The sequence below is a fragment of the Trachypithecus francoisi genome, unplaced genomic scaffold (genome assembly GCF_009764315.1).
Source record: "Trachypithecus francoisi isolate TF-2019V2 unplaced genomic scaffold, Tfra_2.0 Lachesis_group13, whole genome shotgun sequence".
Classification (NCBI taxonomy): Eukaryota; Metazoa; Chordata; class Mammalia; order Primates; family Cercopithecidae; genus Trachypithecus; species Trachypithecus francoisi.
In genome coordinates, this window is record NW_022681458.1 from 5,001,194 (window position 1) to 5,023,931 (window position 22,738).

At 44.7% G+C, this 22,738-nt stretch overlaps 1 long non-coding RNA gene across 2 annotated transcripts in view; it reads left to right on the forward strand.

Moving 5' to 3' along the window:
* Positions 1-22,738, forward strand: part of LOC117094339 — a 93,633-nt gene that overhangs the window by 2,495 nt on the left and 68,400 nt on the right. The window contains exons 1-2 of one of the 2 annotated variants that reach the window (XR_004441511.1): positions 13,250-15,085; positions 22,215-22,386. This is a non-coding gene — a long non-coding RNA (uncharacterized LOC117094339). Of the gene's footprint in view, positions 1-13,249; positions 15,086-22,214; positions 22,387-22,738 lie in introns of those variants that run through there. The other variant, XR_004441510.1, reaches the window with a different exon arrangement.

Genomic DNA, 22,738 nt, shown 5'->3' on the forward strand with positions numbered 1-22,738 from the left:
CCCCAAACTTTGAATCATTAGTGCATGAAGCTTCACATTCTTAAGTTATTTTCCTTTTTTTTTTTTTTTTTTTGAGACAGAGTCTCACTCTGTTGCCCAGGCTGGAGTGCAGTGGCACGATTTCAGCTCATTGCAACCTCCGCCTCCCGGGTTCAAGCAATTCTCATGCTTCAGCCTCCCCAGCAGCTGGGATTACAAGCATGTGCCACTACGCCCGGCTAATTTTTGTACTTTTTAGTAGAGATGGGTTTCGCTACGTTGGCCAGGCTGGTCTTGAACTCTTGGCCTCAAGTGATCCACCTGCTTCAACCTCCCAAAGTGCTGGGATTACAGGTGTAAGCCACCGCACCCATCTAGTTCTTTTCCTTTTCTTTCATTAATGATTAGGTAGTCTGCAATTTGAATTTACTTATTTTTTCAGGGGAGTGTTTCTGAAACACAAGGTTGAGACTAAGTGTTTCTATATTTTGTAGAATGTTTTATGGCTTATTAACACATTTTAAATATGTATGTTTTGGACTCTGAAAAATAAGGTAAACCTTGCCACTTCTATATCTGTATTGATTTCCATTTCCTGAATTGAAGTGACAATAACATGGAGAGAGGTTTTTTGTTTTTTTTTTCATTTTTCACATAGACCCAGATGATGTTGAGCAGGTAGCCCAATTTAACCTTTTGTTTTTTGAATAAAGCTAATAAGACTCAATGTTGGAAAACAAAAGATATTACATTTATTTAATAACAATGCAGGTCTAAAAATCCAGGCCAGTGTTAAAAACTGAGCAAAGAAAAACAACAGGAAAGTCAGGTGGATAAAATTGGCCAACATAGCTATAGACTCCAAAAGAGAGGACCTTGATTTGGAAAAACCAGAAAATGCCACCCTCTTAAAGAGAAGCTCACAGTGACCAGTAGAAAATTAATGAGCTCAGGCACCTGTATATATACACCAGGAACTGGGTCATCTGTCAGCGTGCTGCAGAGGCTCAGTAGTGTTTCCGGCGGTGTGTGCTGGAGAAGGTCACTTCTGTAAGGTAATACGGGGATCGAGGGTGCCTGGGTATGCAGACTTCTGTATATTGTTCGCCTCTCTTAGAGAGATGAAATGCTCAATAATGCTTTAAATGCTCTGAGAGGCCCTACTAGGAAAACAAGCAAATCCAGGTTAATTTCATTTAACCCAGCGTTTTCTACAAGGAATTTGACTCTAGGCCTCTCCTTGTAGGACCACTTTCACAGGAGGTTAACATAAGCCTCTCACATGCATTATCTCATTGAATTCCCATACAGCCCTACAAAATTTGCCACCATTAGTACCCACATGTGATGAATAATTAGGCGGAATCTAACAGAGATGAAATAAACTAACCTCAGGGAACAGTGAGTGCTGGAACCTGGACTGACTCCCCGCAGCCTGCACGGAGTCTGTGTCCCACACACTCTCCGCCGAGGCACACCAGCAGGCCCTTCTGAGCAGCCACAGGAGCTGCCCAGTTCCCAAGAGAGGTCCATCCCCTGGGTGGAGATAGAGAAACTGGGCGTTCAGAGCCCAACAGCTCTCAAGTACTGTTTCTCTTAAGGCCACCCAGTCACCCCTTATCCTCTGGTTGGTGCTCACCAATGGGTCAATGGTAGAAATTTTGTTTTCCAAATAGGTTTATTGACTTTGAGAGAAGAGTATGCTTTGCGGACTGGCCTTTGTGAATGCACCATCCTCCCCGCAATCCGAGCAGGGCTTCACCAGGTCACAAGGGAAACACTAACTGTGGACATTCGGGAAGGGTTGTACTTCGTCGTGGGGGCTGTCTTGTGCATTGGGGATGCTTGGGAGCATCCCTGGTCTCCACCTATCAGAGGCTGGTAGCACGCCTCACCCTCCCCAACAGGTTATGGTGACTAAAAATGTCTCCAGCCATTGCCAAATGTCCCCTGGGGAGCAGAATTGCCTGGTGAGAATGACTTCAGTTAGAGCATTATGTTAATTCACACCCACCATCCATTTGCATGTCTGTGAGCATGAATCAGGCTACAGGAGCACTCCCCAGTCTTGGGTGAATGGAGAAACTCAGCATTCTGAAATTGCACAATCTTAGGCTGTTCTCGCATTGCTATAAAAAATACCTGAGACTGGATAATTTATAGAGAAAAGAGGTTTAATTGGCTCATGGTTCCTCAGGCTGTACAGAAAGCATGATACTGGCATCTGCTCAGTTTCTGGGGAAACCTCGGGAAACTTACAATCGTGGTGGAAGGTGAAGGGGGAGTAGGCATGTCACACGTCACATGGCAAAAGCAGGAGCACTTTTAAATGACCAGATTTTGCAAGAACTCACTCACTGTCATGAAGCTAGCACTAACGGAACAGCACTAAACCATTTGTGAGAAATCCACCCCCATAATGCAATCACCTCTCACCAGGCCCCACCTCCAACATTGGGGGATTACAATTCAATATGAGATTTGGACAAGGACAGATCCAAACCCCATCACATAGGAAGCTGAAACTTAGTGACTGAATCTCAGGGCACCTGGATCAGTCAGTACCCCAGGAGGAACCAGAGGCCCACTGGGACTGGGCAACTGAGGTGAGCCTAAGGATGATCGAGCTAGTGCCAGCGGAGTTGAGGGCGTCAACAAGGAATGATGCGGCATGCTGGGCCCAGCCCAGCTGGAAGTGATTGTCATCCCGGCACCTGCAGGAGCAGGTGAGTAAGCAGTTTCCGGAACCTGGAATGTTGTATGGAAAGGCTGCCCAAGCCAAGCTGTAGCCCTTAGGACAGGGACACAGCCTTCTGGAGCAACCTGGCATGGAGTGCCAGGGAGAAATGACTCCTTTCATACTCTTCCTCCCTCCTTCCTGTTTTTTTGCTGTCTTCCTCCATTGGCCAAGGTAATAGAAAGCCAAAAGACTAAAGAGTGGTGAATGTGGAATATTGGCTCTCATTCTAGATCAGTTTTCTCCAAATTACTCACAAGCCATCCCAGCATCATTTATTATATGATTCTTCTCCCCAAATGGAGTGCTTATTTATTGTATATTGAATTGTTACATAAAAGTCTTATTTTTGTTGATTCTGTTATGCTACCCTATATACCTTTAAAAAAACTAGCTCCTCATTATTTCAATTATTTGCTTTATGACATGGTTTAATATCTAATGGAGCTAGTTGGACTAATTTTGCTGCCAAGCTACAATTTCCCATTTCCCCTTCCTCCTTCTTCGTTTATTTTCCCATTGTGTGTCTTAAATGACTAACAGCCAAAACCTTTCTGATTGCAGTGGGCAGATTGCCTGAACCTTACTGTGAATTTAGTACTCTTTAACACTTATCCAGGTTTTCTTTGATTTGCTTTCCTTTTCGTTAAAAACAAAAAATTCTTGAAAATTATTCCTCTGCATGTTTGCTAGAATGGCTTATTTCACCTTGGATGTATGCATTTATTTCTTTTCCAAATGGAAAATTCTATAAAATTAATAAACAAGCACACCACACCCCTCCTTTTTTTAGACCAGTATTTCCAACAGTAGCCTCAGCTTTGTTTTGATCCCCTTAGTTATGTCCTAAGTCTTGTTTGAGCAGTGTTGCTTTGTTGAGACCTGATGCTTCACCCAGACACACACCATTTGTTCAGTGTAAATGTTTTGTTTTTAATGAGAAAAATTTAGACTCAATATCTGCAAGAAAAGTAAGATTTTGATATCTGACATTACTACTCATCCTTTGGGATGTGTGAAATGCACAACATCTGGGTACAATAAACAATACTAAGGTCTAATAATGTTTTCATTGCTCAGCATCCTTTTAATAATCTGTCCGCAGGTTTTTTTTAAATGTCTCAAACAAATAACGAGAAAATTTCAGAACCACAGACATCATTAGCTTATATTTCCTGAGACTGATTCCGCAGAGTGAACTAGGGACATACACAGGTGAGATGAAATTTCTGCTTGAGAGAGACATTTATCATAGCACGCAGGGAAATGCCTAATGAATTACACGAAAGCAAAACATCCAGACTCTTGCAATTTTTATTTGTGCTGCATCTTGAAGCAGGCACTGTGGAATGAAGGGTCGTGATGATTAAGCTCCAACTGGAGCCAATGAAACAATGTAAAAAATTTACCATCCAATTTGGCTTTCCTTTTTTTTTTTAACATGATAAGTACCTTTTGGTTTCACACAGCTTTAAAATGTACTAAATAACACTAGCAAGAATTCCACCAATGCAGCAATAAGACAAGACCATAATTTATTTGGGAAATTGACCAAAACAAAAATACATTGCTGAAAAAGGTGAAGAATGGCTTCCCCTTTCTCCTTCTCCGTTGGTGGAGTGATTCTGTGTACTTGGCTCCAGCAGGGAAAACAAGCGTTGATAAATTAGGTGTTGCAAGCACCCTCCTGCCAGGTTAGCAGGCGGGACCTGTGGCATGCTTTCCCTCACTGGCTGTCACGCGCTCTCTGTCTCCCAGGGGACATCAGGAAGCTGTCCAGAAAAATAATTGCTTGACATGGTGGGTGGGTCAGGACCCTTTCCAAGCGACCTAGAAGAAAGAATAAAATATTACATTCAAATATCTGTCTAGCAAACATGCCTATATTTTGTGTTTCCCATAATTCCACCATGCAAACAAGTCAGTTGATGTATGTTGCCTTCGAACAGGATGTTAAGGGAATAAAAAGCAGAAATGTGTGGTCTCTTCCTTAAAGAGGTACAAGTAACAGAACATTTCTAATTTAAAATTAGCCAGCAGTATGAGATACTGTTAGTGTTTATATGTGAATTAAAGACTACAAAGAATGTGACCTTTGGGGTTCCATCCCCCAAGCAGATTAGAGAACAGGCTCTGTGGCAACTCTGAAAGGAACCTGGCTCCAGGGGTCGGCGCCTCTCAAGATCCTCAGCCGAGAGCTCAGGAACGAACACATCTCTCTCCAGCAAACATCCAGCACACTGGACATTGTGAGATATCTGAACAGCATCCATGGTTTTAAAGAAGGGACCAGCCTGTACAAATCCTCCCCATGCTGACAGCCTGCCTCAGGAGCACAAGAGAGCTCTGCAATAACCAATTCACGTTCTCAAGGAGATTTGAGGACATTCTTTAGAGAAAAGGGAACAGTATAAACTGAGAAGGATGCTTTGTAAGTTTTGTTTTGTTTCTAATCAAAGTAGCCAGTGGTAGATTGGCTCCTCCAGAAAACTGAGCATTTATTAGTTTTTATAATCAGAAAAAACGTGAAACTATTTGCATTTTGGATTTTAAGAAGAAAAGCATACAATTAGATACATCTCTGTGAAGATTTCAACATTCCAGAAATACAGGCAACCTGCTGAAACAAAACAAAACGAAACAAAACAGACATTTCACTTCTTTGCAGCAAGATATATCAGTCACAGTGGACCAGCGACTTCTGAGTGTTGAGGGGACATCTGTGGCCCCAGCATCTGATCTTGCCAAGTCTCGTCCCTTCCTGTGGCCACAATCACAACGATCTCAGGAACTGGAAGGGCCCCTTGCCTCACTGTGAAAGTTGCCAGGAAAGATCTCCTGAGAACTGAGCAATGATCAAAATGTGGAAGGCAATCACAGGGAAGATTGGTATAAAATAAACCACATGAAATGGACATGAAGGAGTAAATAAACATCGATAACAAGTTTATAAAACTCAATGCCTCAATGCAAAAGTAAAAAAAATAATAATAATACTAAAAAGAGGCTAGTTGCAGTGGCTCACGCCTATAATCCCAGCACTTTCAGAGGCTGAGGCGGGAGGATCACCTGAGGTCAGGAGTTTGAGACCAGCTTGGCCAACATGGCAAAACTCTGTGTCTACTAAAAGTACAAGAATTAGCTGGGCATGGTGGCACATTCCTGTAATCCCAGCTACTCAGAAAGCTGAGGCAGGAGAATCACTTAAACGTGGGAGGTGAGATAGCACCACTGCACTCTAGCCTGGGTGACAAGAGTGAGGATCCGTCTCAAAAAAAAATAATAATAATACTAAAGAGAAATGATCTGTAATGTAAAAATAGTTTAATGATAATCATCTGCATTTTAAATTCCCACTGAGTTTACTAACAGCTTGGAAGGGAGATAGAGCAAAAGAAAGAAAACCAATAACGTGCTACATGCTTTCATCCTACGTGAGAAAGGTAAAAGATGCAGTTTATAGAAATGTTGATTTAAATATATATATATGTGTATATGTACAAATCAAACTTAAGCATTACCGTTGTTAGTGAAGTAAACAGAAAACTCACAAATCATCCAGAAAAAAGAGAACAAGTCCTGCCTGGCAATATGGCAAAAGGTAGGGAAGGAAATACATTGGAAGCATGAGGGAAACATAAATAAACATCATAAATTAAGATGACAGAATTAAGACCAAGCAAATCAGTTAATATGGCAAAGTAAATGTTTAAACTCTTCTGTTAAAAGACAAATTCTTAGACTGTATAAAAACAAATATAAACTTTTATGTTCCTCCGAACGGTCCTTTTAAAATGTGAGCATCGCCGTAAAGGCAGGTTCTTGGAAAAATAATTTCCTGGAAGTGCATGTCTTCTGACACCTAAAGGACAGAGAGAAAATGAGCAAAAGACCATGAATTCATCCATCTGCATTCACTCAGCCAGCATCTCCGGAGTGACCCTGGACACTGCGTGGGTTGTGGAGAATACGATGGTGAGGAAGACACTGCGTCTGCTCTCTGGAGGTGCCATTCCAGAGAGGAGCACAGATGTGGGAAGAGGTGGTGACCCCACGAAGGACACATGCTGTGAGGGGAAGACTGGTGAGCACAGGGCCAGCCTCCCCCACCTCAAGCCAAGAAATCAGTTTGAAGCCGGATAGGGTCATTACATAATTGGTCATTTGTGTCTGTAACTCTCATAGAAAAACTCAGATTACATAATATATGCCTACACGCTCAAAATGTACCCCACTTTGTGCACGTTTCAGTTGTTAATTTTTTTTTCAGTCGGGGTCACTTCACTGTGTAGACACACAGAGCCTGATTCTCCTGCACAGCTCTCCCAGGTGGGTGATGCTTGGGAGCTGGCTGAACAGAAAAAGGCTCTGAGCTGCACAAGGGAACTTTTCCTACAGCAGTAGAGGAGTCAGAAGATGAAAATAAGGGTCCAGGAAATCACTGCACAGAGCAGGGAATTGAAGCATTACCCTGTTGGGGGTGGAGGTGGTATTTGGAAGCATGCAATTACTTTCAACTGTTTTTATAACTGGTCAGCCGTCGGGCCAGATCTAAGGCTTTCTTTAGTCAATGGCAAGGTTTTTAATAATTCTGTACATTTTCAGAGCCCTCAGAGACAATGTGAGACGATTGCAGCTTCTAACATGTCTCACATCTGTGCAAGTGACTTAGCTTATTCCAGCTGGGGACTGGCTTAGGTTGGGCTCCCCCAGAAGCAGACCCCCAAACCAAGATGTGTGTGCAAGTCATGTATTTTAGAGGTGATCCTAGAGAGCCATGGCAAATGAGTCGGGAAAGGGGCTGGGGAGGGTAGGAAACCAAGGCAGGGAGTTATTGTAAGCAGGTCCCCCCCACCTCCCCCCGAGGGCATTCGGGCTTATCCACTACATTCTGCTGGGGGAGGGGGAAGCTGGGTATTCACCCACTCACTCCCTTCCATCATGGTTGAGAGCAGCCCTGGGATATTAACTCCCCAGCTTGGTTGGCCATGCCTGGCCCTGCAGCCATTGAACTCTTTCACGCAGCAGGCACAGGGGTCTGAAGGTCACAAGCCGTGGGCATGTATATGAATGGAGTGTACCTAGGTGATGCTGGTGGGGTGCTGGCAGCATCTGTTAAACGACTGTGCCTCCACTCTTCTTGCTACTGGTTTTCTTTTCACATCTTTGTTAAATTAATGCTTGTATATATTTTTTAATTTTTAAAGATACTTTTATGTTGCTCAGGCTGGTCTCAAACTCCTGACTTCAAATTATCCTCCTGTCTCAGCCTCCCAAAATGCTAGAATTACAAGCATGAACCGCTGCACCTGGCCGGTGCCTTGTATCTTATTCTGCTAAACTGCTGTGGCTTCACTCTGTTACACTATCCCTCCCTCCTTCCTTCCCCGTACTTCCTTCTTTCCTGTCTGCAAACATTTACTGAATGACCACTCATTTCAGCCCTGGTGATGAAAGATGACTGGACCTTTACATGCACAGATTCTTCATGACACTGTATTGGCAAGGCTAGGAGACAGGCATGCGTGAAGTACTGTGGAACAGGGAGCTAGTGTCTTCTAGCTCGAAAGTAACTGCCAGGGAACTAGATGAAGTGACTCCTGAAAAGGCAGTGCAAATACATGCGTCAAGCTCAGAGCGTGCAAGGTGCTGGTTGAATGTGACGTTTGATTATGATAGCAGGTGACAGGTGGGCTGATGTGTTATGAGGAGTCTCTGCTGCTCCAAGTTCCCATCACTTTCCCAGCAAGGAAGCCAGGAGACGAATGACCGCCGCTGTTGAGGATGGAGGAGGTCACAGGACATGCTCTATTGATGCGTTTTCCAAGTGGAATTCAGGTTGTAGCGTAAACAGTTTGTGAAAGCTTGAAGGAAGACATATGACAGACGACATGCTCTTCAAACAAAGTAAGTCCACTGTCACCTCTCCTTAAATCCCGTCTTTCCCAGAGAATGTTCCCTGAGTGTCTAATGTGCACATCACATATCATTCAGCCAGATGTTCAAGCCAACCTTTTGCGGACCTCTCTGTCATCCCTTGAACTCAAACTTCACTGTATAAAATGAACCCTGGGGAGCCTATTATAATGATATTCCTAGGCCCTGTTCCAAACCTACTGAATCAGAATCTCTGCTGGTGGTCCCAGTACTCTCAAGTTTAGGCACTTCTTATGCAGACAACCGTGCTTTTTCTGGATTAGAGGAATGATACACTCATTCATCCATCTATTTATGTATCTGCCCATCCATCCGTCCACCCATCCATTTATCCACCCATCCATCCATTTATCCATCCATTCAACCATTTATCTATCTATTATCCATCCCCATCTGTCCATAAATTCATCCATTCATCTATCCATTTATTCATTTAAAAATATTCATTGAGGACCTACTATGTGCAAGGCACAGTGCTAGACAGTGGAGCTACTGAACAAAACAGACAATAACTCCTTCCATCAGAAATGTCACTTTCTTGGGAGGGAGGCAGGCAAGAAAGTGCCAGATAGGTCAGGTATGTGGTATGACAAGAGTAGTAACTGTTATGGGAAACCTAAAGCAGGGGAGAGGGATGTAAAATGTAAAGTGGCAACTGAAATTTTAACAACAGTGGCTGGAAAAAGTTCCTCTGAGAAGGTGACATTTACATTGAAGACTTAAGGCGAGACAGCCCACCATCAACATGCTTACTGGGGAGAAAATTCCCCCCAGAGGGGCTGGCTACATCTGGCAAGGCTCTAGAAATAGAGAGGAAGCCAGCACAGCTCTGAGCTGGGTGAGTCAGAGGTGAGGGTTGGGGTGTGAGATCAGAGAGGTAGGGAGAAGCTGAGGCCACTGGGGGACTTTGGGTTTTTCCCTGGTTGAGATGAGAAGCTCTTGGAGGAACTGGAGCCATGGAATCCCATGATCTGATGCATGCTTTCACAGGATCGCTCGGGCTGCTGTGTGTAGAATAAACAGAAAGGTGGGGAGGTAGATTCAGGTAGTCTGGTTGGGAGGCAACCACAATGAACTTCTCAGACCAGTAGAGAGTGTTCACATTTTTTTGCTTTAACAAAAGGATTTTCATTCAGGAATGGATGTGACAAATTAGCAATAAAACATATGAAAAATACAAAATATACTCCAGATAGAAAATGTTGGTTGTATTAGTCCATTCCTATGCTGCTATGAAGAAATACCCAAAACTGGGTAATTTATAAAGGAAAGGGGTTTAACTGACTCACATTTCTGCAGGGCCGGGGAGGCCTCAGGAAGCTTACAATCAGGGTGGAAGGGGAAGCAAATATCCTTCTTCACGTGGTGGCAGCAAGGAGAATTGCAGAATGAAGTGGGAGAAAAGCCCCTTATAAAACCATCAGATCTCTTGAGAACTCACTCACTATCACGAGAAGAGCATGGCGGTAACCGCCCCCATGATTCAGTCACCTCCCACCAGGCCCCTCTCATGACACATGGGGATTATGGGAACTACAAGATGAGATTTGGGTGGGGACACAGCCAAACCATATCACTGGGTATCACAAGGCTGCCCCAGGCTGACTGTGCTCCCCACAATCCTAGGGGCACCATTGCACGCACATTGGAGCTGTGCATGCAATGGCCCTGCTTGGGCTGGGGAATTAGCAGGGAATGAAGCTGGGACTCTGAATATGTTTGGAAGGTAAGGCCAACAGGCTGTCTAGCAAGATCCCTTTCACAGTGGAAATGGGATCATCTTTTGTCATTTTCCTCATGTGGATCCCCTCTGCAGAGCAGGTTCAGTGTAGAACTTTCGTTTGGATTCTCAAGAACCAGCAGAAAGTCACCGAGTGCTGCCCTGGTTTTGTCATCAGTCATCAATCTCCCAAAAGCCTGGGGAAGATAACATGGAGAGTGAGCCCAGATGTATCTTTGGAGACAAGATGCCCATTAATAGAATGTCATATTTAGTCAATGACATTGTAGGAATTTGTAAGTGTTTTCTGAAGGGAAAAACATTTTGTCTTTGATGGATTTTCTGTTTTACAGACATAATTAATCACATGTCTTAAGAAATCAATTTCTCTAATAGCAAAAATAATCTATGTTTTGCCAACTGGAAACACCACTTTCATTTAAGAAACACTCTCCATCAGTTGATTGTACTTCTTGGCGCCAGAAGCAAGGATGCCGTCCATATGCTCAGATTATAATGATTCACTGAAGAAATACGAAGTTCTCAGACCAGCAGAGAGTGTTCAAATGCTTTTGCTTTAACAAAAGGATGCTCATTCATAAATAGATGTCACAAATAAGTAATAAAATACAAATATACAATACACAAAGTATACAAAACAATTGTTTTGTATACAATTATACAATTGTTTTCAAAATTCTGAGGAATAGGCATATTCTGAAGAGGATCATGTGATAATGTAGAATCAAAGAATTTGAACTCATACGCAGATGTTAACCTAGTCCCCTTCTCCTGCCCCCATGGCAGGACCCCTCTTCAGTATCTTCAGGAAATGGGCTTCTACGCCCTCTCCCAGCATGTCAGGGGAGGAAGAGGCTGGCACACTGCCTGCTGTTTCCTAACTGAATAGTGCTGGCTGTGGGAAAGCTCTGCTTATTGCAGATCTACCCCTCTTGTCATTTCCCCATTGGCACTGGTTAGGTCTTCTGGAATTACAGTTCTTCTCTCAAAAAGGTGAAGCTGGCTATCAAGTCAGTACTGAAAAATCACTTTTCTGAGCTCACACTTTCCTCATTCCATCAGCTGCAACAGGAATCCAGTCTTGGTGATTTTTGTTGTTGTTTTTTTTTTAGATGGAGTCTCACTCTGTCGCCCAGGCTGGAGTGCAGTGGTGTGATCTCGGCTCACTGCAACCTCCGCCTCCAGGGTTCAAGCGATGCTCCTGCCTCAGCCTCCCGAGTAGCTGGGATGTGTGTCACCACACCACCTAATCTTTGTTTTTTTTTTTTTTTTTTTTTTTAAGTAGAGATGGGATTTCACTATGTTGGCCAGGCTGGTCTCAAACTCCTGACCTCAGGTGATCCACCCACCTTGGCCTCCCAAAGTGCTGGGATTACAGGTGTGAGGCACTGCACCTGGCCTCAAAAAGGTGAAGGTGGCTATCACGTCAGTACTAAAAATTCACTTTTCTGAGCCCACACTTTCCCCATTCTGTCAGCTGCAGCAGGAATCCAGTTTTGGTGATTTCTTAAAGAAGCCATTTGAACCGAGGCACAGCGTCCCAAAGGCACATGGGCCCCACAGAGCTCACCACGTGCTTTCCACGTCTACCCCAGGTTTCCAGAGGGAATGAGGGCTGACACTTACTGAGAGTCACCTCCTTCTTGCCCTGGGGTTGAAGTGGGGTCACCTTGGGGGAAGAAGTCCTACTTCTCTGAAAACAGCAAAGGAACTAACACTTGGCTCACCCTGACTCAGCTGTGCAGGCTTTGTTGGAAGAGAAAACCCCGCATCCCTAATCCATCAGGGTCTGGAAGAAATCTCACAAGAGAGAATGACTTGATTTTAAAATTCTGACTGCCTTTGTCATCCTCCTGCCAGGCCTGACCTTTTGCAGATATGCTTTTAATTAAGCAAGGGCTTTGCTTAGCCTCCTCCCACCTTCTTCAGTTTCCAGCGACGGTGCCAAATTGTTCAGTCAACTTCTTAAATTAACACGACGGCTGCCGGTGAACTGGGGGCTTCGATAGGAGGTACCAGTGCCTGCCTTTCTGTGCTTGTCACGGCTGCTTCCCTGCAGACTGAGATCCGGGGCGCTGGGGTGACAGAGAGCACGTGGCCACATCAACGGGTCACAGGGAGGACCTTGCTGTGTGCTGCACATATTTGTGACCTGACCAATGACTGGCAGGCTGCATCCTGGACTGAACCTAGAAGACACGCCTCTGGGGTGAAGAGGGGTCAACAAAGCAACTCGTGTTCCCTGCTCCAAAGGACGCAGCTGCAGAGTGTTTTGGTCGTGAAGAATCGCTACCGTCCCCAATTCAGAACTTGGAACAAGCTGTCTCGTCTCCAAAATACAAAGAAAAAAAAAGATCAACGGGAACACAAAGTGAGGTGAGGAAAAGTGCACTTGTGGCAGCAAGCCCACTGTCCTGCCATGAGGAAATGCCGAAGTCATTTAGAACTGACGGCTGAAATGATTGTGGCAAGTGCTTGCTTGCCACCCTGGGTGAGGTGGCATTTCCCTATTAAAGTCCCTTACCATTTTCTAAGGGGTGCAGTTTAAGGACATCTTTTTGTGAAACACCTAATTGTACTAACTAAGCCTCCTTTTGGAGAGAACTGACCCTGCTTTTCTCCAAAGGTAAATATTGAATGTGACAGTGGGAGAAAATCATTCAAGTTGTTATTGACAAGCTCTGATAAACATTTGGCAAGCAAGAATCTGGTTTGAAATCCAGACACCCAAAGTCCTAGGTTGATCACTGTGTTCTTCTCTAACATGGGTACCTGCAAACAGCAGTCTGTTACATGGGTCCTTTGAACTAGGAAGGCTGGCATCCTTCCAACGGGCCACTGGGTCTAAGGTCCAGCTGCCCGCTTGGTTGCAAAACCTTCTCTTGTGTCTAGAACGTTGGGAGATATCATGGCCTTCTTATGCCCGTAGGCCAGCCCATTGATTTAGAACGCAGTTAACAAACAGAAATACAGACACGTTTGCTTCTAAGGTCTTAGGAATGAAATTCCCTTTAGAGCTCACCTGAAGTGGAGCATTAAGTGCCTTCTTGCAGAAGTGTTGCTCCTACATTGGTCCTGTTGTGATGCATGCCTTTGACACACAGCAAACACCTAGGATCCTAGAATGTCACACCAGCAAGGCCCTAAGGCATCACGCTTCTTCTGATGACAAACCTACAGCCTAGGGTGCCATGTGACTGGCTCAAGGCCCCACAGCAAGTTGACCTCAAAGCTGCGCCCAGGCTCCTGGGCTGATAAGCCCACACCCCCCATTCTGCCCTCCCAGGATCCTCCAGACCCTTTAAGAGGAGGAGATGCTGACCTGGGCATTTGAAGAGACACAGTCTTCCTGGACTTGGGGGTGGGAGGGGTAAGGACAGTCGCCGTGTCGCTGACTGTCTTTACAGTCTCAGGAATTGTACCTGTTTAGGGTCCCTCAGTTTTGCAGCCAATGCCAAGACAGGTGAGGAAAACAGTCCCGGCCTGTTGTGTGTTGTTGGGACACTTTGCCGCAGATGTCACCTTCGCTCTCCTGACTCACCTAATGCTGACAGTGGTGCCTGTGGACCGGGCTTTCTTCCCACACCTCCTGAAATGCTCATTTATCAGTGGAAACTCCCTTTGCAGCACCTCAAGGAATTTCCCCCTTCAAGGGTCAGTGAATGACAGCCAGAACAGCCCATTGTATATGGTATTGTCAGACTGAAATATAATCAAAGAACTATCACCCAATGAATGGTATTAGACCTGCATGGGGTAGTGCCAATGGGAATTGGAATTCCAGCCCCTTATCTTCCAGAAGAATTCCTTGGACTCCATGGAAGGCCATCGTGCCACAAAGCAGTTCACCACTGCTGCTTCCCTTGGAGGGCTGTGTCTCAGTGCAAGATGCAAAGAAGTCAAGTGGACCGGGAGCCGTGTTGTCCAGCATCGGTCACCTCACCTGTCCAGGTGGGCGCTCCCTTCTGCAGCTGTCCCCATGGCTTCTCCCCATGAGGGTGGACACCCAGGCAGTGTTCCAGTGTTCACAGAGGCCACTGGCTCAGGAACGGTGCCCCAATTCATCTCCACCAAGAAGGAAGGACAAAGATCTACTTGCATCCTAAAATAGCATACTTTCAGATTTTAGGAGCACTTTTCTACAGGAAATACTGAAAATGGACTTTTGAACCTCAGGAGAGAAAGAGAGAGAACAAGTCAGGCTGAGAAACATGCTTCCCAGCAAGCAGCAGCCCGCCTGAATCCCCGCACCTACACATGGGGTGGGCTTCTGGTGGAAGACTGTGGGAACCAAAACTAAATAAATGCTAAGCGCCCTCAGTGCTTCTAAAACGCAAGACTGGCAACAATACAAAATACAAACTGAAAAGAAAAACAAACAGGTAGCCCTGCCAGCTGGGCATTGCCCCAGGTGTCTGAATAATTTTGTGATTGAATCAGGCACCTGCCTATAGCATTGTAGTTTATTCCTCCTCAGCTAAAGTGACATACTTAACGAGACTGTCGCCTTAGTGTCTGGGCTTATTCAAAAACAAAGGTAAATAGAAGAGGCAAGAATGGAAGAGGGCATGCAGGATTTGCTCAGGACTGTTTGCTTTTACTCATGGAAACTGCAGTGGCCTCAAGAAGCAGTTGAGTGGGTTGTATAACCCTCAGCTGCTTCGGTCTCAACAGGGAAAATACTGTCCTGGGTAAGCACACCTTGGGTTTTTTTGTTGTTGTTGTTGTTATTTTAACTTAATCAATTTCTTAGAAAAATGAAGTCTCCACAGCATTTGTTTTCCATTTTTAAGTTGTTGTAAGAGCAATGGAGTGAAATGGGAGATGGAACTGCCTCCCAGTGCCTGCGATCTTCACCCACCTGCATCCTTCATCTGTCTCCGTGTCATTCCCCCTTTGTCACACTCTGACCCCTCTCTGATCACAATCTTTAGTTATACTATCATTACTCACCTCCCAGACAGACTCTGTAGATTTCAAATGTCAAAATCAAGGAATTCTCCACACGATCATTTAATCAGGAAAACAGAGAGAGAAAGTGAAACACAAATGAATTACAACTCACATTTTCCACACCCTCTGCACCCTCTGTGGATGCTAGACTTCAGCCAAGTCTCCTTCCTAACCATGTGTGCTGCTTGTTGAACTATAAACTAAAAGGTTTGTTTCCAGGGTTATGTTACTGTTGGCTGATAGCGTATCATTTCAAGGGGGTCCATTTTTCTTAGCTCGGCTCAAATCACTTTGGCAGGTTTAATCTGGTCTAACAGCTTTGCTATTTACTGCTGGGATTTCTGTATCTTAAGAGCACCCTGGGAATTTAGCTTAGTGGCCAAAAGATTGACTTATAGCTCCAAACCAGGTGGAAGTCAGGATGCACTGAAAATATACACAAGGATATATTGCAGAATTATCTTTGCTCTGAGAGCATTCCCACGGGCACGGAATTAATTTCTGGCTTTTAAACTGTGTAAAAGTTACTGTATGAATCTAGAGATTTAGAGCATTCCTCAGTTTGAAAGTGGAGAGCTAGGCGGGGGAAGGAGTGGGGACTGGGACGCACACAGACCTGGGCTCTGTGATTGACTAGTCCTGTGATCTTGGATGTGTTCCTTGATCTCTTTGAGCTTTCTTCTCCTCATTTGCACAAGAGGTTAATAAATGCCCAGTGGAGAGTTGTCCTGGGGATCTAGTGAAGCAATGCTCTGGGGATACAAATTCGTAAGTCTCTGTCTCTATTTAGAGGACTCTCCATCCCCTCCTCTATCTAAATCACTCTCACCTTCTCTCTGTTTATAAAATATGTTTTAAATGTTAGAGAGCCTGAGACTTATGAGGACCATCAGAGTAATAGTGACTCAATCTTTGTAGATGGGACCAAGGTTGATCAAGATTTTTCACAAATTTGTTTCATTCCACTCTTCCAAACGTCTTTGGAAGAGCTCATTCTTACTTCTGTTATCTGCTGAAGAAGCCATGCTACATAATTGAAGATAAGCAAAGCAGGGCCCTAATAATCATAAGATAACAACAATGGCAATGATGACAAGGATGATGATGATGATGATGACAGCTAACCTTCACTGAGGGCTTCCTTGTACCTGATATTCTATTAAGTGGCCCAACATAGAGTTACTCATTTAATACTCACAACATCTTATTTGATAGGACTATTAGGATCCCTATTTTATGGATGAGATCATCATGTTTCAGAGATATCCAAGGTCACCAAACAAGTGAGAAGCAGAATAGGATTCGAATCCCATCTTTGTACTCCATCTCCATGTCAAACCATGGTCTAATTATCTTTCTACTGTCTCAAGTGATAGATGACATTAAAGAAGAAAGGTTACCTTTGTAGAAAATAAAATCATCAGGAAGATTTTTAAAGGAAGAAACAGTAAGATCATTCAGCAAATACTTTGGGTGTCTATTAAGATTAGGTGCTGTATTGGACATTGGGAAGCCCTTGAAATCACCCAGGTGAGAGATAGCAGTAGCCAGGTGTATCAGATACTTTCCGTTGTTCCTCATCTGTTTCCCGCTTTCAGCTACTTGGTCTGTATCAGCCACTGCTCTGACCAGCTTTCCATGGATTACAATGAATCACACAGGCACAACAAAAAATTCATCCAGAATATATACAGAACCCATACAAAAAAAAAAAAAATCAGATTTCAAGATGGACAAAGTATTTGAAAAGTCATTAAGCAAAAGAGGAAATCCAAATGTCCAATAAACTTACATAAAGGTGCTCAACTTCATTAGTTATTTTGGAAATTCTCGTTAAAACCGAAATGCAATGCTCCTACATACCCATCAAAATGGCTACAACGGAAAGAGTGGAAGGGGTTTGGAGCTACTAAAACTTTCATACACTACTAACAGAAGGATAAACTGACACAATCACTTTGGAAAATTGTTTGGCTGTATCCACCAAAAACACATGTGTGCCTTATGATTCAGCAATTCTGCTCCTGGGTGTACACCAACAGTAATACATGGATATGTTCACCAAGAGGAATGAATGTTCACTGTGACACTATTTGTAATAGTCCCAAGTTGGAAGCTTGACAGAAGCCCATGAAGAGTAGAATAGATAAATAAAATATGTTAGCATCATACAATCGAATGTCACACAGCAATGAAAATGAACATTATACGCAGCAGTATGGAGAAACTCACAAACATAATGTTGACCAAAAGAAACCATCAATAGAAGCCATTCATTCCAGCACTACAAAGTTTTAAAATATCTTTTTTTTTTTTTTTTTTTTTTTTTGAGACGGAGTCTCGCTCTGTCGCCTGGGCTGGAGTGCAGTGGCCAGATCTCAGCTCACTGCAAGCTCCGCCTCCCGGGTTCACGCCATTCTCCTGCCTCAGCCTCCCGAATAGCTGGGACTACAGGCGCCCGCCACGTCGCCCGGCTAGTTTTTTGTATTTTTTAGTAGAGACGGGGTTTCACCGTGTTAGCCAGGATGGTCTCGATCTCCTGACCTCGTGATCCGCCCGCCTCGGCCTCCCAAAGTGCTGGGATTACAGGCTTGAGCCACCGCGCCCGGCCCCTTAAAATATCTTTAAAAATTAATGAATGTTATTAGAAATGAGGACAGTGGGTCTTCTGGGTTGGGGAGAAGTAGGGAGTGCCTGAAAAGGGGTCTAAGTGGGGCTTTTGGGGTGTTGGTAATGCTTTGTTTCTTGGTCTAAATGCTGAGTACCTAGTTGTATTAGTCCATTTCACACTGCTGATAAAGACATACCTGAGACTGGGTAATTTACAAAAGAAAGAGACTTAATGGACTCTTTCTTTAGGAGCACTTTAGGAGGCTGGGGAGGTCTCACAATCATGGTGGAAGGTGAATGACACATCTCACATGGTGGCAAACAGGAGAAGAGAGCTTGTGCAGGGAAACTCCCCTTTTGAAAACAATCAGATCTTGTGAGATTTATTCACTTTCAAGAGAAAAGCATGGGAAAGACCTGCCCCCATGATTCAATTATCTCTCACTGCATCCCTCCTACAACACATGGAAATTCAAGATGGGATTAAAATTTTTTTAAATCAATAAAATGCTAATGTGACTTATATTGATTAGTGTGGTTGCATTTGGCCACTCTTTGTGATAAACTTACTTAAGTAACCCAAATGAACAATAGCTCCTGGCATTCTTGCTCATATGTAGCCCCCTCCTACACTGTCTCCAGACTTGGCCATGTGACCAGCTTCAACAAATGGGACACCAGCAAGTGTGATGTAAATGGAGGTTCAGTAAGCTTTCGCACGCTGAGTTTGTTTTCTTGGAATGCCTTTTCTTGGAACCTGGCCACCAGGCTGTGAGGAAGCCCAAGCAGCCGTCTGGAGATGCCCATGTAAAGTTCCCTCCTCTTACGTGCGGATAAGCATGCCGACCTTGGGAACTGTAGAGGTGATTAAGCGAGTTAATATACACAAGTGGACACACAGTGAAAGGCAGGCTCTAGCTGCTTACCTTGACCAAAAAGATTTCCTTCCATTTCTACAAACTTGTACATTGCCTTCTTCCACACCGCTCAAAGTTCGCCTTTTCTAGGAAACTATTTGGCACTTCTTAGTCCTCCTCTATCCGTCGGCACAGCCTGCACAATCCAACACAGGAGTATTTGGTTGTGCTCTGGAGCTGGGCAACACTTTAACAGTGAGTCGTTGCACTGTATGGCACTGAGAGGCAGTTGTGCCCTTCATCTCATCTGGGCTTCATCACAATGCTATGTGAATTGGGCAGAGTAGATACTATCACATCCATCTCAAAGATGAGAGAACTGATGCGTGGAGGGCTGCTGTTCCCTGGCTGGCCCTGTGAGAGGAGTGGTGGGATCCGAAGGTGGGCCTTCCCCTTCTCTGGCTGCCTTGAACCCCAGGGAAGGATCTGGCGCTTCATTTCCTTGGTATCTCCTCTCAGGCATCTGCTCTTCCTGGACCCACCAAGACACTCCAGTGCTCTCGCCAATGTTGAACCCAGGACTTTGCTCAATAAAGCTTCTCGATTGTGATACTAATAATGCAGCACTGATAACTGAGAGATAGGACGCTCTGCTGAGAATCAGAGGGATGGGTTTGCTCCACATTCACTGAAGAAGGTGCTTCATCATCCACAGAGGTGTCAGTCCTTAAGCACAGCCTAAATGCCACCTGCTGTTGCTGCTTCCACTGGCTGCTGCTTACTGACCACTGGTTCCGTGGGCTCTATGGTACAGAGATGGAAGCATCCTTTCTCCACTGGGCCTCTCACTGTGACCAGGACTAAGACAGGGAAACAACCAAAGGATAGTGGGATCAGAGCTGTTGACGGCACACACAGGGTGCCATGCAAATCCACAGACAAGGAGAAGCTGGGCAAACTATGTGATGATGTTCATCTTCATTTTGTCCCCCAAGAACCCTCAGGAGAAGGAAGTAAGGATACACCTAGCAAGATCCGTAGATGCTCTCCAAAACATGTTCATTTCACCTACTTTTCCATTCCCACTGAAGTGGTCCAGGCCCAAGGCCTGTAACCCCCAGCCAGAGTGTGGTGCCCTCCCCAGCCTGGCTGCCTCCTTCAGCCCTGCACCTCCCCTGCACTGGCACATGGCTGCCAGGCTGGCCTCCAGCACAGTCTACACTTCCCACAGGCTCCTCCACAGCCCGTCATGGCTCCTGCAGCCTTCAGCAGCATTTCCCTACATTTTTCTCACTGCAAAGGTATCTTTGGCCCCAAAGTGTCTTGGCCACCATGACCTCACAGGGAATAGAGACAGCTGACACAGATTTGTCTCCTTGATCAGGCTTTATCCTAAGTATGATGTAGTCAGGAAAACCCTCTCTGGGCTGGTGGCCTGGGGCCACAATGGTACCACACTATCTTCTTTCAAACTATGGGTGCTCACATGAGGGAACATTCCAGGGATTTGCTTCCTGTGTTAAACAGGACCCTCTACAAAGGCAATGGTGGTGTCCATTCTGTTCACCATGACAGGCTGCACAGAGCAGAGGATGGGGCCCGTGGCTGGTGTTTCCTAGGTGGCAGCTGGACGGCTACTGGTTCCAAAACCATCCTCTGCATTTGGAGGTCTCTGTCCAGGAAATTCAGGCTCCCCTGCATCAGGTTTTATGTTACAAGCAAAAGAAAATTCAAACAGGTTTGAAATGACAGGTTGGTGGCCTACAGGTTGGAAGAGGAGACAGACTTTATTAACAAGGGCTTCAAGTCTGGGCTCCTCTGTGCCCCTGCAGAGCACGAGGCCATCTGTCATGCCGGGGTGCCTCTCTACCACCATTGCCCCATGGAGCAACTCCTTCGCTGGCATTTTCTGTGACTATTCTGAGTAAGTTTGTTGAAACTAGTATTTGTTGAACACTCATCTGAGTCAGGCACTGTACAGGCAGTTTCATACCTGATCCATACAAGAGCTCCGAGTCAGAGGAAAGAAGGCAAGAGTTGGAGATGTGAAGTCACATGTCTAACTAATGTCCAGCAGAGAGAAAATGGGAGAGGCTGCAATGGAGAGAGGTCTGTGTGATGCTGTAACCAAATATGCTCAGTTACAGAGAACAGAGTCATGCTTGCCAGTTTAGAAAGGGATTTACCTCGGCCGGGCCTGGTGGCTCACGCCTGTAATCCCAGCACTTTGGGAGGCCGAGGCGGGTGGATCACAAGGTCAGGAGATCGAGACCATCCTGGCTAACACAGTGAAACCCTGTCTCTACTAAAAAATACAAAAAATTAGCCCAGCATGGTGGTGGGCGCCTGTAGTCCCAGCTACTCGGGAGGCTGAGGCAAGAGAATGGCGTGAATCCAGGAGGCGGAGTTTGCAGTGAGCCGAGATTATGCCACTGCACTCCAGCCTGGGCGACAGAGCGAGACTCCATCTCAAAATAAATAAATAAATAAATAAATAAATAAATAAAAGGAAGGGATTTATCTCTGTTACTAAATTGATAACAGAATCACGGAGGAGCTGAAGAATGATCCCAGGTGAGGTTCCAGTACCAACTATGATGCTGCAAAAGTAGGCTGTTAAGGAAGCTGCCTATCAAGCAGGGCTGCAAGATGTCACTGCCGCCTCCAGAATGCTGCCCTCCACCCACTGAACTCAGTTCTGAATGCAAGTCTCGAACAGTGCCTCTAATTGGCATGAGATCAGTTGCAACCAGAATCTGGGCTCTAAGAACATCTGGGAAATAGTGGTTTTAGCTCTTTAGCTTCTGTAGAGCAAAAAGTCATATCCAATAGAGTCGGAGAGAAGAAACCTTGGAGAGGGTAAGTCAGAGGTAGTCTCAACTATCAGCCCAACATTAAATGGTGATTTCATGTGTGTGTGTGTGTGTGTGTGTGTGTGTGTGTGTGTCTGGTGTGGTGTAAGTTTGGGTGGGGTGGGGGTGATCGTATATGTGCATTCTCTCTACCCTCCTTCCATGCATATGCATCCAGGAGAGATGGGTCCACCTTCTCTCCTTCTGGCACATGCCCCCATATTTCATTTTATCTAAAGATCTTTGTGTCCTGCCAAACTTCTGACTGTGGGGGCCACTGCTAACTGCCTATCCCGAAGGCATTCTCTACTTCCTTACTTCAGACACCCAATATACACTCTTCCCTTTTTCCTTATCGACAGAAGTCCAGTGTATCTCAGAATGTGTTCAGGACTTCTTGCAGCTCAGGATAGACTTACAAGATGGTTCTGGCCAAGAAGATTTAAGTAGAAGTCTAAAAGGTGAAGCTTCTAGAAAAGCTATTGTTTTCCTAATGAAAAGGGACCCTTAGCTTGCATTTCCTTTTGATTTTTGTCCTTTCCTGTTAGTTCTTACTTCCTGGAAATGAAACATGTTGCCTAGAGGTGGAGCATCCATTCAGTGAGCCTGTGACGAAGGCCATATACCAAGAACCGGAGAAAGCTAGAAGGAGCCCATATCTCTGACTGCCCTCCACTGCCCACACAAGAACTCACGCTGGAAAAAGAAAGCCCTGTTTCGGTAAGCTCATGTGTGTTTCATTTCCTGTTTTTCTGATACTCACAAACCCCAGAGAGTCTTCTCTGAACTTAATCTTTGTATACTCAGTTCCATGGCCTAATGGAATTTTAGGGTCAAAAGAGGGTTTAGAGATTACTTAGCTACAGTCATATACTGCCTTGTAGATTATTAGCACTCAATGTATGTGTGTCTAGTCTACATGGTTAGTGTTAAATTCTCTGAGGATGGAAATTATATGTACATTTAAATATTTGTGTTGAAAATGTTTCTCAAAACCTTGCTAAGTAAATGAATTCACAGAACCTTTCACAATGTTTCTGGAGAAACATTTTTTTTGAAAGTACATAGATTC